This window comes from Vicugna pacos, chromosome 27, assembly GCF_048564905.1.
Source record: "Vicugna pacos chromosome 27, VicPac4, whole genome shotgun sequence".
NCBI classification, from domain to species: Eukaryota; Metazoa; Chordata; class Mammalia; order Artiodactyla; family Camelidae; genus Vicugna; species Vicugna pacos.
The window spans coordinates 28761876-28780489 of NC_133013.1; the positions used below are offsets into that span (position 1 = coordinate 28761876).

The window sequence follows — 18614 nt, forward strand, 5'->3', positions numbered from 1 at the left end:
CCTGCACGGATGCCGGGCTGGTTTGGGCACATGAGCCCCGTCTAGAAGGAGGTCCCGAGTGCAGGGAGCCAGCCCTAAGCCTCACATTCTTATTTATGTGTTTCTCTGTTTAATGGGCGTTTTTGAGCCCCTTCTATGTGCCAGGTCAAGTGCTGGACACTCTAGGTGATCCTCAGAGCCTCTGCAACAGCAGGCTCCCTCCTGGGAGGCAAGGTCAAGGCGCTCGGCCCCACCCCAGGTCGGAGCAAAGTGTTTCCTGCCCAGCTCGCGGCTGAGCTTTACCCAGAAGACGCCCAACTCCCTCTGGCTCTGAAGTTCTATGGCCAGTCTGCTTGGGCGTGCCCCACTGTCTGGACCCTGATGCCACTCCCAAAACACAGCTCAGAGCTAAGGTCGGCATCAGGAAACAAACACTGTATCCTTTATCCCGCCTCCCATCGTCCCCAGTTCCATCCTCAATGCCAGGCAAGAAATGGGCTTAGGGCTTGTTCTGCTGTGGTTTTGTGGGTGGGGGCTTTGTCCTCCCGGCACGGGCGGGTGTGCACTGAGAGGAGGAGAGAGTTACATGAAAAAGGGAAGTTTTGTGCGGGCCATGCTGAACCCAAAGGGATGGCCACCAGCAGGAGAGCGCCGGGCTCTGCACCCCGTTTCTGGACTGAGGGCTGGGCAGGGCGGTGTCTTTCCCTGCACTCAAGTCTGCACTGTCCTTAAGCCTGGGAAACGGGCCCAGGGACAAGGAGGCCACGGAGCCAAGGAGCCAGCCCGCTCCAAGCTGGCGGCCCTCTCCTAGCAGCCTGCAGTTTGTAACCCAGGACCCCCAAATTCCCTGCCCGGTGGTCCTGACTATGCTCCTGGAGCCCGAGGAAGTTTTTTTCTGGGGTCCATCTCCCCCAAGGTCTGACCACACTACCGATGTGTGCACCCGTGGGCCCCAGGGGTGGCCTGGGGGCAGCTGTTTGGGAAGAGGAGGGTGGACCGCAGGTAGAGCGTCTGCAGATGTGACTGCAAGGCCTCTCACCATGTAGGGTACAGCCGGTGTGGACAAGAAGGGGGTCAGGCTGGGGGCTGGGCACTGCAAACGCTGCATCAGGGGTCTCCAGCCCTGATGACAAAGGACAGGGCATGGCAGAAGGTGCCTTAGTGTCCACGCTGGTTACCAGTGTACTGATTACTTACTGTTTTCATCAGTTCATAAAACCATACCTTCTAAATACTGCAGCTTAAAGTAGAATTTTAAGAAACATAGCTCCTAGAGATCAGGAACTCACAGAAACACTGAGGGAGGGCTTCCTATGAGCTGGTCCTGGGGTGCTGGCCGCCTGGAGCTTGGAGCTGCTTGGGGGAGATGGTGGAACGTGGGGGAGGGCATGAGTGATGGGATGCTCTGTAAAGGGACGTGCAGGCTTCTGAACAGAGGTCCCAGCGCGGGTGGTCGGGAGGCCTCCCGAGGGAGGGAGCTAAGGTTACTGATGGGTGAACCAAGGCCCCGAGAGGCTAAGTGTATTGAGCTCAGAGTGGCTGTCATTATTTGATGACAGTGTTCCTAACTCTGAGAGTAGCGAGCTTGGGGCCACCCTTTGTGGCCTGGTTTCCACGCTGGAGTACGCAGGGATGCCCCCACCAGCCTGTTTTCATGCAACCAAACAGTTTTGCCCATCATTCGACTTTGGCTGTGCACTCGCACACACACCTGCCTCCAGTCTGGGTGTGGTGATGAGCCTGAATGGCCTGCCTCCAAGGCATTCGGAAGAAAGGAGACCCGCCAGCCACTTAACAGGCATCCTCCGCGCAGCTTTGAAATCTGAGGCTGGGCTGCCAGCCCTGCCCGCCTGCGGTTTGCCTCCCCGGGCCTCCCCTGGGAAGCAGGCCCTGCCGCGAAGCTGGATTTGATCAAAGCCTCTGCAAACCCGAGCTGAAGCCGCAGCTCTCGGCGTTATTACAGTGCTTAATAACTTTCCTCGGCTCCTCCCTCGCGGAGACCCTGAAAGGCTGCCCGTTCCTCCTCCATCCGCCCTCTGCCTTTCCACATGGTGAGAAGGGGCCTGGGGCGGCGGGGGGCGGGTTTGACTTCCCTCCCGTGGTTCGCAGCCATAATCGCCGTGTTCCTAATTTCCACGTTCTGGAAGGCTCCTTACAGTGTAACAAATGCCCTAATTACCGTGTTTGTGGCCCTAAACGTCGTTTTAAACATGCGGCTCCATTTCCATCACCCGGCAACGTGGCAGGGAAGCCACCAGGAGAGCTTCCCGTGTGCAGAACAGGTCTCCGGCCTGCCTGGATCTCGAGATTTCAATCTTATCTGGCAGGGAGAGTAATTTGAAATTTAATCATCTTTCCCCCAAGCGAGAATGCCTTATTATTGCTTTTCTAGAGAAAAGAACAGGCCCAGAAATCCATCCCCAGATTTGGGGGTGGAGGTGGCGGGAGGGGGCGCATTAGGCTGTGACTGCATGGCGGCCGCACTGGAGGGCTGTCCGTGGGACAGTCGTCGTGGCTGCGTTCAGCTGGAACCAGCAGAGCTGCTCCGGCAGAACCAGCGGCACAGGCAGGCCTGGCGAGGCCCTCCCGTCCGAGAGCCCTGGCCTCCAACAGCCTGTCTCGTGCTTTCCACAGGGAGGGCTTTCTCCCCTCCCCTGTTGAAAGCGGCCGCCTTGGAGAGATGGTACCCAGGTTAGCCGGCAGGAGCTCAGGGGTGCCGCCTGGTCCCCAGGGTCCCCAGCTGCTCAGTGAAGGGGCTTTAGCCTCAGCCTGCGGCCGAGTGAGAGAAATAAGAATGTAGGAGGTTTCTGATAAAAGCAGATTCTGTCTGTGGATGGTGGAGGAGAAAGGAGGTTTGACTGCGTGGAGCCAGAAGCTAGTCTAAGGAAGACTCTGCCTGTCATCAGCTGGGTACACGTCTAAGTAGAGAATCTGGTTCTCATCATTTCTGGCCCAAACGGAACGTCTTCCCCGCCTGGAATGCACTTGTCAATCCCGCGTATACAGTCGTGAGCACCCCACCCGCTGCCAGCTCACCTGCGCGGGAGACTGGGTGGAGGTTCCCCCAAATCGGGCAACGGCCTTAAAACTTAAATGACCTCACAGCAATGAGCTAGGAAACTAGAAGAAATTTCCTAAATGATCAATAATAAAAAGCAAAATCAGGCTGATGGTATAAAGGGGGGCAGGGCTGTCCTTTTGCCCTCCCTGAGGGGAAGCCACACAGCTGCTGACGTGTGAAGAGAGGGCTGAAAGGCACGACGGGGAACGCTATCTTAGCGGCATGTCAGGCAGTTAACTATTAAACAGTGTGGATTTCCCCCCTGAATTGCCATGTTTGTGGTATTTATCAGCTTTCTAAGCTGAGATTTGTGATTGGTTGTAATTTCTCATTCTAAATAATGCCCACTCTCATACCTAACTTTATGTTTTGCATTTGGAGTTCTTTTTCTTAACGAGGACCTCACGGAAGCAGGTCCTGCCCGAGCAGGGCAGCTGGGACCCGCTGGCAGGTGCGGGGTGGGAGCATCAGAAGGGTGGTCAAGGCCGACTTCAAGACTGTATTCTTCCAATGTTCACATACTAAAAAAAAAAATCCCTTCCTGTATAGGATAATATAAACAAATGAGTTTTCAAATGCCCTCACTTGGCAAAGCGAAGAGCCTGCCCCTATGCTGGCTTCCCGTTCCGTTTACACGCGGTGTGCCGCTGGTCAGCGACTGGGCAGGACTCCCCAGGGATGGGTCCTGCAGAAGCGCCCTTGGACGGGAGGGGCTGGGGCGAGGGCTGGTTCTAGGAGACCAGACTCAGCTGGGCCAGCTGAGCTGGAGGGGCCCGGAGCCTGGAGCTAGGACGGGCTAAGGACTGTTCCCCGAGGGCCGGCCCGCCTACCTCTGTGGTCCCAGCCCTCACAGCCTCCGGCCTGACGCCATGCCCAGCCGGCCTGAGCCCCAGTTTCACACCTGCGCCCCTCCAGGCTCCAAGCTGGCTGTGGTTCACACACTCCAGGGTTTTGTTGCTCACGCCGTCTCCCTGTTGCCAGATGCCTTTTGTGGCTTCTAGCATCTTTGCACCCAACTTGTGGCCCCCACTTGTCCCCGGCCTCCCGTCACCCCAGGCCTCTCGCTGGCTGACGCTGATGCTTGGTACCACCTGGGCCAGGCCACTTGTGCCCCACGCGCCCTGACAGGTGGGGCCACGCGGCAAAGGCATGAGAACCCAGCCACGGCAAGCCACACGCGTGACGCCTGGGAGCCGCCCCTTCGCCGCATTATACCTGCAGCTGCCGTCCCTAATCAAGCTCTTTAATTTTGCTACAAATACCTGCGTGCCCCGCAGGCTGCACCGAGCCTCAACAAGGTGTTTGTCCGAGTTGGTTTTTTAGGAACTTAGGGGCAGCTGTGTCCAGTTGGAGCCCGAACCTGTTTGGACTGATTAGGACCACCGACCCGCCAACTGCACATGTGTGAGTGTCCGCTTGGTGACCTTTGCCATCAGAGGACCAAGAACTCCACCCTCAGCTCGTGCTCACCGCCGTCTTCTGAACGCGCACCCCGTGAACACATGGTGCCTGCACCGAACTCGGATCACCTCGTCTTTTGCTTATTTCCAATCACCGTTCCCCACGCCCCCCACGCCCCAGCCCGCCCTGCTCCTCAGCCCATAAATACCCCTCACCTGCGGGGAGGCGGGACTGGGGTCTGCGCTTCTGTCTCCTCCGCAAGCCCTTTGCCTTTTAGCGTCTGGCCTGCGCTTTTAGGGCAAAGCAAACGAACTTAGTTTAGTGATGCTCGAACCCTTTCCTCCACCCAGCAAGAGAGTCAACCTCAGGCCACCGGGGAAGACAAACTCCTCCTGTTTAAAATCTTTAGTTGCTCTTAATTCTTTCTTCCTCTCAGGCAGGTGGGCAGCTGCTAGACCACCCTGCTTCCTTGTCCAAAGAATGCCCCTCACCTTCAGCAGGACGGGTCTGGAATTCACTCTTGTCTCCCCGCTTTTCTGCCTGTGCCCTAAAGCCTTTCTCTGCTCAACTCCGCCTTTCAGCATCTGGCCTGCACTTTTAGGGCAAAGCAAACGAACTTAGTTTAGTGATGCTCGAACCCCTTCCTCTACGCAGTAAGAGTCAACCTCAGGCCACCTGGGAAGACGAACTCCTCCTGTTTAAAATCTTTAGCTGCTCTCAGTTCTTTCTGCTTCTCGGGCAGGTGGGCGGCTGCCCAAAGTGCCTGTTCACCTTCCCTGGAGCCATGGGGTCACCAGTGTGGGGCAGTGTGGAAGCTGCACGTCCTTGGCACAGGCCTTTGACCTCAGCAGAGCCAGCCCTCCACTTCAGTTGCGCCCTGTGCGGGAGGAAGCGAATTGGGGTTGAGCGGGATGGCAGACGCTTCCGCAGGGCTCGCTTCTGGGTCGGGCCATCCTGAGCACTGAAAGTAGCCTCCTTACCCCTCTCAACAACCCTGTGATGATCCCCAACTTAGAGGGAACCAAAAACAGCCCCCGTTTGCTGAAAGTTGACTTCGCGCCATGCTCGGCACTGGGCTAACCTGAAGTCCGAGGTCGCAGGTGCCCGAGAAGTGCTGGGCTTCTGTCTCCCCAAGTCTGGGTCTGAGTCCTTCCAGGGTGGGAGGGTGGGTGGGAAATTCTACGGTGGTTATTCCTGTTACCCACCCTCCCCTGGCCCACTAGGGAACCTCGGTTTCCCGGTGCATCCGTGGTGCCCAGAACTGAGGCCAGGCCATGGTGGGCGTCCCCACGCTCTGTGCTGGGGGAGCTTCCGTGTTTTCTGCCTCTAAGCTCCAGGAGAGCACGGGTCACCGCCAGACAGGGAGCCCTGCCCAGGGCTGCACGCCTGGGGGTCTTGCCTCAGGGCTGGGGGGTGCTCACAACTGGGGGCCCCCCAACTGCAACCTCACCCATGTGTGAGGCAACTCCACTGTTCCCTCTTACTGGTCTCAAAAGCAGCGTCCCCTCCTGCTGCCCCCGCAGAGCACCTGGTCAGATGGGGATGGACCCCCAGAGAACAGGCCGAGTGAGCACCGTGATGCTCAGTGTTGCCACACGTGCACCAGCTCATCTAGCCCCACGGCAACCTCAGCTCCATTTTATAGATGGAGACGCTGAGGTTAAAAACTGTTAAATGACTTACCCCTGTTAAGTCTTAAGTTGTTAGTCCCAACTTAAGGATGGTGGGGAGCTGAACCCAGGTCTGTCTTAATCATGCCTTCAGTCTAACACCGAAAACAGACCCCTAGAAGCTGGCTTCCCTCTCCTTCACCCCCCCCCCCAAGAGATGCCTACGAGGCTCCCTACCGGCCCGCCAGAGCCATTTCCCGTCCCCCGTCCCACCCTGCTGCATGGCCTCCCTCCTCCCTTCAGGAAGAACGGCATTAAAGGCTAGACTCTGCCAATTTCACTGAAAACTAGGGTCAGCTGGGCCCAGGCCTCAGACCTGCCCCGCTGGCACCTGCCCCGCTGGCTTCTGGGTGTGAGGGGTGCCCCGGGGGCTGCGGTTGTGCAGGCCGGTGCTCCAGGGAGGCTGTAAGAGGGCGCTGGGCCTGGAGCCAAGCTGGGGGGCAGGAAGCTGTTCCCCTGAGCTCCCAGACTGACTGCTTCTCCGAACTATAATCTCTTTGTGGTTAAAAAGCAGGGTTTTGAGGAGCCGGGCTGCTCTGAAGGGCTGGGTTGGTGGCAGCGAGCTCACCCCCCGGATTAAACAGATGGGCCGAGGGCACAGGCTGAGGCGCTGGGCCCCTGGCCGTGGAGGGGGGCTGCCTGCCTTCCTGGCACCACAGCTGAGCTCGGCCAGGATGCTCGTGGGGGCTGAGACACCTGTTTCACTTTAGAGGAAAAAAACCCAAAAAGCCGGGAGGAATGCAGCAATGTTAGAAGGAGGCTGGGCAGGACGGCCTCGGGGGTCCAGGAAGCTCCCAGCTCCCTCCCCAGTACCTGACTGCAGGAAGTCAGCTTGTCTGAAGGTAGAAAGGGTTCCTTACGCGTGTGGGCTGCCGCGAGCTCTGGTCTGCAGTGAGGGCAGTTTGAGGCCTTGAATTTTACACCGTCGGGGTGAAAATCTTTAACCGGAAGAGGAGCAGAGGAACAGGCCCACAGAGAGGTGTCTCGTCTGTGTCCTTGAGGGTCTCTAACCGGGGAGGGGGTCGTAAATGAAACCAACGTAGGGGCTGCTGGAGGAACCGAGGAGTGGAGAGGATGTGGGGAGGGGGCCTTGAGCTCGAGGAAGGCGGAGACGAGGCCAGCAGCATGGAGGCGCCTGTCCTGTGGGCTCTGGGCCCTCAGGGAGGCCATGGCGTGAGGCCGGTGGCTGGAAGTGGGCTATCTGATCAGTGGAGGGCACACAAACGCTGGTGGGCTCTGAAAGTGGTGAAGCCCAGGCCTGTCCCTCCCCCTCACAGACACGGACCCCGGGGCCCTAGGAACGCGCCTGCCCGGGACCTGCGTGGGGAGAGGCAGGTGCAGGCAGGAGCTGGGGCTTCCCCAAGGTCTTGTGGGGCTGGCAGGGGGGGGGCCTCCCTGCTTGCTTCCTTCCGGGGAGTGACTGGAGCCATCTTTTTCCACCTCAAGCCCCTTCTGTCCTCCTTGCCCCTGGCCGGGGGGTGGTTCTGGGTAAGGCACAGTAAAGTGAAGACACGCCATCAGCTGAACAAAGCAGCCAAGCGATGTTTGGCAGAGGTGAGGGTGGCTGGGGGCCCCCTGAGCCTCGGGGTGGCTGTGGGGCCTGCACCCCAGAGCCAGGAAGGCCGCTGTCACCACTCAGGGACCCAGTGGAGAGGGCGGGGAGGGGAAGCAAAGGCGTGTTGTCCCAGGGGTGGACAGTCAGAAACAGACCCGCCTCAAGGGGAGCTCAGCAGGTGACTGGGAACACCTCCCGTCACCAGGAGGGGACGCCCAGAGGCCAAGGGCACCTGGTGGCTGAGCGTTGCTCATGGCCGCGCCCCTCGCGCACCGGGTGTGCCCTGTTGGGTTACAGAAAGGACAGCTGACCACGGAGACACCTGCATCACACCTCCGTGATGTCAAGGTGGGGAAGGTTCCTTGACGGGGTCCAGAACCACACCCACAGAGGAGAAGGCTGACAAGGGCATCTGGTTACGAGTGAAGGGCTTCAGTAATGCCAACGCCAAACAAAAGCCACTGACTTAAAATGCTGACAAATTACCTTTTCTATGCGGAAAGCTTCAAGTCGCCCCTGAGGTTGAAGGAAAACCTGTGTCGGGCCCCCTGGGTTAGGGCAGGGCACCCTCGTCACTGGCCAGATCCGCCTGTCTCCTGTTTCTGTATCACCTCCGAGCTAAGGGCGATTTTTGTTTTTAAAATGGTTGAAAAAAATTAAAGAAAAATGGCATTTTGTGACCCCCGAAAATTACCCGAACTTGAAGTTGTCGTGTCCCTAAACTTCCTCGGAAGCTGACCCGTTCTTTTATGAATTGTCTGGCCGCCTCTGCGACACATTTCGTGTTCCGGCGCGCGTGCAGTCCCAGTGCAGGCCAAACACTCACTATCCGGCCCATCAGGGAGACATTCGACCTCCGACAGACTCGGCAGTTAATGTCTTATTGCACGTGTTTTATTACGTGTTCATCCAGCTACAAACATTGCGAACCAGACGCTAGCAGGAGGCCAACACGCGACGCCGGCAGAGAAGCAGCGCCCGGACTTCTGTGAGGTGTGAGGGCCGGGGGTCAGGCGGGCGGCCGCTCTGCCCCTCCACCTGGGCGGCGCGTGCGTTTGGAGTCGCCTTGACAGGAAGACGGTCGCTGCTGGTGGCTCTTCTGGTCCTCCTGGCGGTGGACGGGGCTCGCTGGATGCTGTGAACGTGGAGAGTTCCCGTCGTGTGTAATTCTGTGCTGGAAGCTTACCTGACTCTGTGGACTTCATGCTCCAAGGACCCGAGCCCACGCAGCCGCTTTGTGCGCCCGGTGCCCAGCACAGTGGGCGCACCTGACCTCCGTCACCGAGTTACACGAATGAATAACTGACTCCCAGGCAGGAGGGAGTCACCAACCCCTTCTGGCCAGAGTAGTTATTGCCCTTGCTTGCCTGTGGCAGGATTCTCTGGACCAACCAGGGGAGACTGGAGGGGAGGGGAGGTGCCAACTAGCCTCCATCCTGGTGGGAGCTGCGCACACGGGGGCGCTGTGGGATGTGCCCCGCCCCCCGGGAGGGCAGGTAGTTCCCCCGAGTCACCATCACATCGGGAGGAGGGGCTGCGCCCCTCCTGCAGGCGTCACCTATACCATTTTGGCTTTCTAGGTGGCTTGTGAAAACAAGCTTCAAAATAGTTCCGTAAAAGGCAATGTGATTGCAAACAGGTGTCTCCTGTTTCTGAGTAACTTTTTAAAAAAAAGAACAGAAGAGCCGTTGGTCTGGGGTGGCGAAAAGGGTCACAGAAGCGGCGTAACTGGGTGATTCCCGAGAGGCTCGCAGGGCACCCGGCTCCAGGTGCCGGCCCCTCCGCCGCCTCTGTGACAGTGATCGCAGAGCTGCCTCCCCCCGGCGCCGAAAATTAACTGGGCGTCCCCTTGGGGGACGTCCTTTTGGCTACGTTTGTTTTCTTTTCCATTTTGGCGAGTCGGAGAGGCTGGGTGTGCTGCCCACTCGCCCAACAGCCCTTGACACGGGAGAGGAGCGTCCTCTCCATTCGTGGATTCACTTGCTCAGGAATCTCACGCTTGTGGCTGGTCCTGTGCTGGGGGGGGGTGGCTGAACCTGAGGGGCTCCTGATTGTCTAGGCGTAGCAATTCCACTCTCCTCGCCGATGTCTGGTTTGAAAACGATCCTGTAACTCACTTTGGGCTGATGAGGCGTGAGGGCACATCTTTTGAGCTTCTGGGAAAGAGCTCTAAAAATGGACATGAGGGCTCTCTTTCAGGGTGGTGACAATGTTTTGGAACTGGACACTGGGCATTGTGAAGGTACTCAATGGCTTTGACTTGTGCACTTCAAAATGGTGACTTTTATGTGAATTTCATTTAAAAAAAAGCAAATAATGGACACGAAAGAGGGTCCTCTGCCTTCCTGGTCTTTTCCTAATGCCACGTGAGGATGCCAGCCTGGAACCTCAGCAGCCATTTTGTGCCCATAGGGCCCCAGACTGGAGACAGACATCAGCGTGCCGAGGCCGGCAGGAGCAAAGGTGGAAAGAATTAGCCTTGAGTGCACACAGGAGCTGTGAATTAGCGAACCCTGAGATACTCCTGTCCTTCAGAGTCTCTCAAACTTCTAACATGGTCATCCTTCTTCTGAAGATATACACTAATCAAATGCCTCATTTATATCAGCGATGGTCTGGAAACAAGCTAAATGTGCAACAGCAGGGGAGTGCTTAGGAAAGTGGGAAGTCCATTTGCAGGACTATCGGGGAGCTGTTAGGCGTTATGGGGTGATGTGAACTTCACGTAGAGGGGGCAACACTCCAAGCTGGGTGCACGCTGGTTGTGAGCTGCAGGACGACCACACGTACTAGAGGAGCCAGAGCCTGAGCCATGTCTGTGTGAGGATCCAGGCATCACCGAGCATCCAGGTCCTCTCACGGGGGTGGCGCCCAGGGGTGCACAGCGGGCGCTGGCATGCGGACCCCTCCTCGGAGCCCAGCTCAACGCCAGCCCGGCCAGCCTCGATGGTCTGCGGGCTCACCGCCGTGTGCTTCCCCGCAGCTCTGGAGGCTGAGAGGCTGCAGTCAAGGTGTCGGCAGGGTCGGCTTCCTCTCAGGTCACTTGACTTGCTCTTAGATGGCCGCCTGCCCCGTGTCCTCACCTGATCCTCCCTCTTTGGGCCTGTGGGTCCTCCTCTCCCTTCCTTATAAGGAACCCAGTCCCATTGGTTAGCGCCCACTTGTTTTAAGTTACGTATCCCCATAAAGACCCTACCTTCCCATACGGCCACATTTGGAGGTCCTGGGGTTAGGACTTGAACGTGTGATTTTAGGGGGACATGAGTCAGCCCATCACAGAAGACTGGGATCAACACGAAGACGCCCCCCCCCGTAGGTGGGAACCCAGTGCCCCTACTAAAGGGAAAGAGAAGGGAAATCCAGACCAGCCAGGGCTGCCTGCGACGGGCACACAGCCAGAGGACACCCCGACCCTCTGGCCTCCCGAGCACAGCCCTGTGGGGCCTGCCCCTCCCAGCCGCCAGCTCTCGGGCAGCCTCGAGGCTAATTGCTTGGCAAGGATGCCACCAGGGGAGAGTAAAGGCCTGGAGCCGGCTCTGGGCTGCAAGATAGGGCGTCTCCAGCCCAGAGCTTATCAGCACACGGCTGGGTCGGGATCCGGTAATTAGAACAACATGCCCAGAGCAGCGCGGGCATCTGCCCGCCCGCTCACGCCCCCAGACGGCCGCCGGCTGGCAGCTTCAGAAAAAGAAGAAATTCCAGTAAGGGATTAATGACTTAATTATAAATGTGGCTTGGAAATGGAAAGGTTGCTAAGAGAAGGAAAAGATACATGCTAATAAGGACACGCTGTTAACAACGGAATAAAGACTCGTTGTTGGCGCCGCTGTAAACTTTTCCAAGTTGGGTAATAAAAACCACCCGGCCTTGGGAGGGCTGGCTGCCGCGGCAGCTAGCGCGGCGTCCTCCCCACTGCTGGTCACGCTCCCTGCAGGCAGGGGTTTGCTGTACAATCGGCCAACAGGCCTCGAACCACCTAGGAAGTGCTGGGTCTGTGCCCATTTGTCAGAAGGGCACACCGAGGCTTGGGGCAGCCATCAGGTGTTGTCAGGCCCACGGGGTGAGTCTGACTCAGAGCATCTGAAGGCCCATCAATGGGAGAACCAGACAGAGCCAAAAGGAAGCAGGGATTCTGGGAGGGGCTTCAGCCATCGCAGGTCAAAGACACGGTCCTCCCACCCTCGAGGCTACAGATGTCGCCCCGAGCTCGGAGCACGGCGGCTGCGGTGGTGGCCTGTCACTCACCCACCGGAAGACTGTCGCTTGGAGTGGTTCCCTGTGTCAGGGGTTATCAGAGGTGCATTATCCACATGAAGTTCATCTTTACAAACCTCTTAGGGAGCATTACTGTCTCCCCGTGTCCCTGACAAAGAAACAGGCTCAGAGAGGCTGAGAAGTGTGCCCCAGGGCCCGGAGCTGCCGGGGCAGAGCCAGGACGCACAGCGTGGGAGCAGAGGCCGAAAGGACCCCGGGCACCGAGCTGCTTTCCTGCTTAGACCAGAGGCTCCTGGAGGGCAGGGCCTGGCCCTCCTCACACACGTCTCAGACGCAGCGCTCCAACCTCAAACCCTGGAGAAGCTTCTGCAGGGCCTGGGTCACCAAGTCAAGCTTCTCTGTTAGCTGTGCCCGCGTGTCTGTCCCACTGCTTGCCCCGGAAGCGGCTTCCCAGAGTTTTCTAGAGGGCTCAATGCTCTGGGCAGCTATCTGAGGGCTGATGGAATGTGGGGAGGAGGGGGCAGCTCATCCCACCTTCGCCTTCTCTCTTCTGCCCCCAGTGTAGGAATCCTGGAATTCAGTGGCGTGGAGCAGATCCTGGCAGGTGGTGTCAGGGGTCCCGGGTCCCCGGGGACTGGGTGGATGGCCCTACGGGATGGCTGCAGGGCAGCCAGGCACTCTAGGGAGAGGGGAGGAAAGGTCCCCCCGAAGGAGATGGGAGGCAGAAGGTTCTCGGGCTCAGCCAGCCCGTCCCATGATGTCTGCCCTGTTCACCTGGGGACCTAGTGCCTGGCACACAGTGGGTGATCAGCACGCACCAGTGGAATGTGCAGCGTGTCAGAAGAGCAGCCTTAAGGTTCCTCAAGCTCGGCAGTGCTTGACCCCCTTAGCAATGCTGGGATCCGCTGCCAGCTTGCACCCCTCCAAGGACAAAGCGCTCCCTCCATCCTGGGGCGGCCCGTGCACAGTGGTCAGAGACTCTTCACGTTCTGAGCTGGAGCCCACCCCTCTCACCACTGCGCCCGTGCCCTCAGAGCCACCAGAGCCAGTGTGCTGGATCCACAGGAGACAGCAGAGCCGCTTCCCTGAGCTGTGTGATCCTGCCACACTTCTGAGCCTCTCTGAGCCCCAGCTTCCTCATCTATGGAATGTGGAGAACACCTTGCTGTCAAAGGTGGACACATTTACACACAGCCACCCGGCACCAGATGGACTGCCTCCTTCAGGTGCTCCAGTGCCCACCGGCTCCTCCCAGACCGAGCACCCAGTCCCCGCTTGTGAGTGGCCTGACTTGTCATGGTGCCCAGTGGACCCCCCATCTTGGCTCCTCTCGTCCCCGGCCAGGCCCGGGGCTCAGACTGACCCCAACACGGGGCATCTCTGGTCTACCCTGCTCCCCAAGGCCATGCCCGCCAGCCCTTCCGGCTGCCCCAGGAACTGCCACTGGGGGAAAGGGGGAGAGAATGAGGAAGGGACGGGGCTTCTGGGGACACCCAGTGGGGGAGCACCCAAGAGGGAGGAAACGAGTGTGGGCCCAGCTGTGCTGGGGTGGAGCCCAGTCTCCGGTTCTGGTCAGCCTCCTCTGAGCCTCGGTTTCCCCGTCTGTAAAGTGGTGATAGCTCTTCATTTGCAGGTTGCTGTGGAGACCGTCTGCAGCGGTCCTGGCTGAACAGTGCTGTTTCCATTGTTAAGTGTGCGCTCAACTGCCGTGGCACCTGATTGAGGGGCCTGGGGCCTTTCTGCTTTGCTTTGTTTAACTAGTATTTTTGAAGAGACCTTTGGAACCCAGCAGGAGTCCTGGCCCCAAACCAGGCCTCAGGCAAGAGGGCGCTCAGGCCTCCCAGCTCCAAGGCCTGCAGGTCTGTCCCTCCGGGCCGTGGCCCCGGGCCAGCTCCAGCCCAAAGCGGGTCAGCCCTGCCATCAGCTGTCTCCCGGGAAAGGGGGGATTGGCAGGGGCAGAAGAAGGGGCGAGAGCAAAGGAAAGGCTGGGGGCGGGGGGGCAGCTCCTCTGAAACGGGGAACTGGCGAAGTCTCCCTCTGATTAGACCGGCTGCAGTTTTAATCAGTTTCCTCACCAAAGCCTGTTTGCATGTTTTCTATCATCCAGCCAACACGTTAATTAGGAGCTTAATACTGATAATGACTTTCACTTTGGGGACGTTAAGAGGGAGGGGCGGAAAGGTGGAGGGGGCAGCCTGGGGTCGGGCAGGTGGGCCCCACCCCGGCGCCCGGCCGCGGGGCCGGCTCCTCACCAAGCCTCCGTCCCCTCACCTGCACCGGGAGGGCCGACGGTTCCTCCCCGCGAGCCGGCCCATAGCAGGTCGGGGGAGTGCTGCTTCCCGGCTCCTGCCCTGCCTGCGTTCCCCGCGCCTCGGCACTGCCTGGGGTCCCCACTGCACCCTAGCAGGGAGCAGAGCAGGGGAGGGGTGGGAGCCCGAGGGGCCCTGAACCCCTCTGAACACCCAGCTTGACGCCCAGAGCCCCACGCAGGGAGCACCCCAGCCGGTCTCAGGCTGAGCGCCAGCTGTCCTTCCTGTCCCCTGAGGCCTGGGGGTGGGGCGGGGGGGGGCTCCTGCGAGTCCACATTGTTCCCACCTTGCAGCCGAGGCTGTCCAGAGCCAGTGCGCCCCTGGCCCCCCCATCACAGGAGTCCCCCAGGGCATGAGGAACCAGGCCCCCCCACTGCACACCCTCCCGTCTGGTTCCCAGGAAGGCACCTCCTCCCAACTCATGATCACATACCAGGAAGGAACCTTAGACATCAGCCAGCGAGCCTCCGCCCTCCCTGGCATCGTAGCCAGCCTCAGCTCGTACATTCTGTGACAAGGCCCGCACACCCACTGCTGCTGCCTGGCCACCAGGCAGCTTGGGTTCCTCTTTGCTTGGGGTTAAGATACTCCTGGTTTGCAGCGTTAAGTCACTGGACCCAGCCCGGCCCTCCCAAGACACAGGTGTAGGCTCTCCTCCATCAGGGAAGTTCACGCGGAGCAATTTGAAGCCAGCTGTCCTGGGCCCCTGGGTCTTCCTTTCAGGCTCTGTGGCCGCAGCCTCCAGACGGGGCCTGGCAGGCCTGGTGCTGCAGCTGTGGGTGCTTCGCGAACACCCACGATGCGCCAGGCACCGAGTCCAGGCACCCTCCACAAGCGTGTCTGAGCCCGAGCCCTCCCCGCGAGCTTGCCAGGCAGGGCTTGGTCTCCCCTCTTCACAGCCGAGAGAATGAAAGCTCAGAGCCCTGAGCATTACCTGAGGCTTCTCATGACTTAGTCACCAGGAGAGGCTCGGCCTCGTCTTAGTGTCGCACCCCACGGTCTTCCTAAAAGAAGCCCCCGGGATGGTTCATGCAGCTGCTTCTCATCCAAGCTGCGTGCAGGGAGCCCTGCCATCTTCCCCATTCTGAGGGGAGCCTGAGCCTCGCAGACGTCAGGGACATCGCCCTTGGTCCGGGACTGCCCTCGGGGCAAGAACCGCCAGCCTCTTGGGACCCTCGCAGGGCACCGCCCACCAGTCCGGGGGCTTGGATGACGCTGGCTTATCGCATTTGCAGGGGGGCGGTGGAGCTGGTCCCCCAGTGAGGACTGGCTCCTCCTCTCCTGGCCCCTCTTTAAAGTCCCCGGCCCATCTCTGCAGCTCACCTTCAGGGAGAGGCTGGTGAACCCTTTTAACTGCAGCCAGAGGACTTGGCCATGTTCCATTGCCCGGGGTCAGACGCGTTGCGCGCCTCCCAGCCAGCCACAGACAAGGCGATTACGAGCTAATTAACTCTGGTTCCAGAACCCCAGGTGAGCACTGACCAGGGGTAACCCTGAAGGCGGCTCCCGGGAAGGCGTGGGAGCAGGGACCCACCTCTCCTTTATGGTCACAAAAGAGGGATTCTTTTAAATGGCAGGGGGCCCTGACTCCTCCGCTGGCCTGCGGTCGTTACCCGGTGGCTGGAACAGGGTCTTGGACCACAGAGGGTCAGGCTGGGGCCGTGGCTGTTGCAGAAAAGGAGACGAGCCCTGGGCGTGGGGTGCGCCCGGGCCTCCTGAGGGTCTGTGGCAGGCGGGGCAGGGGCGACCGTCCGGCTGTGGGCCTCTGGCTCTTACCAGCTCGCAGAATCGGCAGAGGGGTTTGGGTTATTCGTTTGTTTGGTTTGCCTGGGGGTCCAGCCCTCTGCGCTGGCTGCCAACCAGGCTATTACCTGGCTTCTTCCAGACACTCAAATTCTCTTCCTTTGATGACATTATTTATAGTTTAGATGTCAGGCCCAACTGCTGAGGGGTGCGGGGCCCCAGCACCGCTGCCTGGCACGTGGGGGCCCCAGGTGAGGAGAAGCAGGGTAGGGGAGAGCTGGGGCGGGAGGGCCGCTGGTGGTGGCAGCCCCGTTGACTTGTTACGTAAACACCTCGTTCAGTTATTCGTCCTCCTCCCCACCCGCCGCTAATCACTCCTGACTGGCTGGTTCATGAATATTAAACCCAGCTCCCCTGCCGGAGCATCCCAGTGGTGGCAAACTGGCCTCCAGGGGAGAGAGGAGGGTCCGAACCCCACCTTTAGTGGGTCCTGGAGCCTCAGAAGGAAGCCTTGGGGGCCTCCCTTCCGCGTACTTAACACGGGGTGGGCTCAGTCAGTCCACGGAGACAGGGCCTGCTTCTGTGGAGACACCAGAGCAGACGCAGACTTGACTGACTGCCTGCCCTGAGACAAATGATTCCACTTCTCTGGGCCTCAGTGTCCTCATCTGTAAAACAGTATAGCAACTTTGACCTCATCCATGGCCGTGACTCAACCGACACGTGTAAACTGTGCCTGTACCATACGTGCAGTTAGGAACTCCTGCTTAATCCTCTTTGCAGGCTGCGAGCCCAAGCTTGCCCTCCGGGAGCCCAAGGCCTGGTTTCCGGGGTCTTCTGCTGAGGAGGAGGGGGCCCTGGGCCCGGGGGAGGTGTGGAGGGCTTCCTGGCAGAGGTGGGCTGGGCATGGACTGCAAAGATTACATTCCTTCATTCACTCACTCAGCACACACTTACTGAGCACCTACTCTGTGCCAGGCACTTGGAATATAGCTGTGAACAAAGGAGCCCAGAGACACTGCCCTTGGGAGCTTGCGCTGGTGGATTAAAGGCGGGCTCCGCTCCCTGCCCCCACCGGCCTCAGGGACTTGTCCAATAGAACAAGGCAGAAGTGATGTTCTGAGACCAGGTCAAAAGAAGTCAGCTTCCATTTGTACCTCTTTAGAACACCCACTCTGGGAGCCCCAGGCCCCCCGTCCTGCCCAGCATGACCCCCGCCCTCTCGCCAAGGTGTGTGTGGGGTGTGGGCGGCCAGCTCGGACGTCCCATCCCAGCCACCCACTGAAGACCCCGGAGCATGTGAGACCAAAGAGCCCCCAGCAAGCCTCGCCTGAGTGCCTCACGCACAGGATGGTGAGATATGAGCAACAGAAGGTTAGTTTTAAGCTATAAAACTTCTGGAAAGAGTATCTTACAGATGACAAGCACATTATATGGGGGAAGCTGGACTGTCAGACACCAAACAACGAGCCTCTTCGACGGTGACGAGCGCTGCCCTGGACAGCAAGGGAAGGCCAGGAAGGGGGAGTGTGGCTGAGCCTGTGAGCGTGTGTGCACGCGTGATGTTAGTGCACCCAGGGAAGCACGCACCTGGGGGGTGACAGCTGGGCAAAGACCCAGGTTGCTGAGAAAATGCACTGAGCTTGGAAGGGAGTCCCAGGAGAGGAAAGAGCTGGTGCAAAGGTTCTGCCTCAGGGGTGCACCTGACTTGACCCTGGAGCCGGCGGGGCTGGCGTGGGGCGGCCGCAGCCTGCTCGCCCACACAGTACCTCCCTCCCCAGCAGCCGGCTTGCACGATGGTCCCATCGCCTGCCTGCAGGTCTCGCCCACTATGAGCAGTGACCATCCCCTACCAGCAGCGTTCCCATTCCACAGACTGGGAAACTGAGGTCCAGAGAACGCTGAGCCCAGAGGCCCGCAGCTTCATTGGGAGAGCTGAGAGGTCTCTCTGTAACTGCAGCCTCCTCTCTTCTCCCTTCCTTCCAGAACGCCTCACCCGCACCCTGCCCCCTGGCTCCAGCATTCTCCCCTGGGGCCTGCCCTGCCTGCTGAAAAGCTGCCCCAGGTGGACCCTCCAAGGGAGTCCCCAAGGCTCAACCTGAGGACCCCCACCCCTGTTCCTGTGCTGAAAATGTAAGGCCATCTGGTCCACTCAGGAGGTCGACAGTCGGGGGTGGCTCTGAGGCGTGAGAAGTCAGAGGAAGGCACATACACAGACTGAGCATCTCCCAGGACGGGGGCCGCCCCCTGGGCGGTGAGACCCACCGTTGCTGGCGCTGAGTGGGCACTGACTGTGCGCCAGGCCATGGTGGCTCCGTCATCTCAGGAACCATCACCCCTCTGAGGTCAGCGCCGTGATGTCCCAGCTCACAGATGGGGAAACTCTCGGCCCAGGGTCTTCCCATGAGGAGGCTGCGGTGGGCTTCCGCTGCCACCGTAGGCCCCAGATGAAAAGACAGGAGACCTTCCAGAACTCTCCAAGTCATGCCACGAAAAGGACCTCCTCCTCCTCCGCAGCCAGGCCTAGGCGAGCCCACAGGGAGCCCAGCATGAAAACAAAGCAGGGTAAACGCTGGCAGGGTTGTGGGGTGAGGGTGCGGGAGAGACTGACTCCATTCCTCCAGACAGCGACAGAGGACAGGGAAGGGGGCGGGCTTGACAAGGTCAGTCCTCTGTGCGCC

General features: G+C 59.5%; 1 long non-coding RNA gene across 1 annotated transcript; it reads left to right on the top strand.

The window, feature by feature from the left end:
• The first annotated feature begins 15528 nt into the window (after positions 1 to 15528).
• On the top strand, positions 15529 to 18137 carry LOC140689796 (uncharacterized). Its single transcript, XR_012064912.1, has 3 exons — positions 15529 to 15660; positions 17099 to 17307; positions 17920 to 18137. It is a non-coding gene; the product is annotated as an uncharacterized lncRNA (long non-coding RNA).
• The last annotated feature ends 477 nt before the right edge of the window (positions 18138 to 18614 follow it).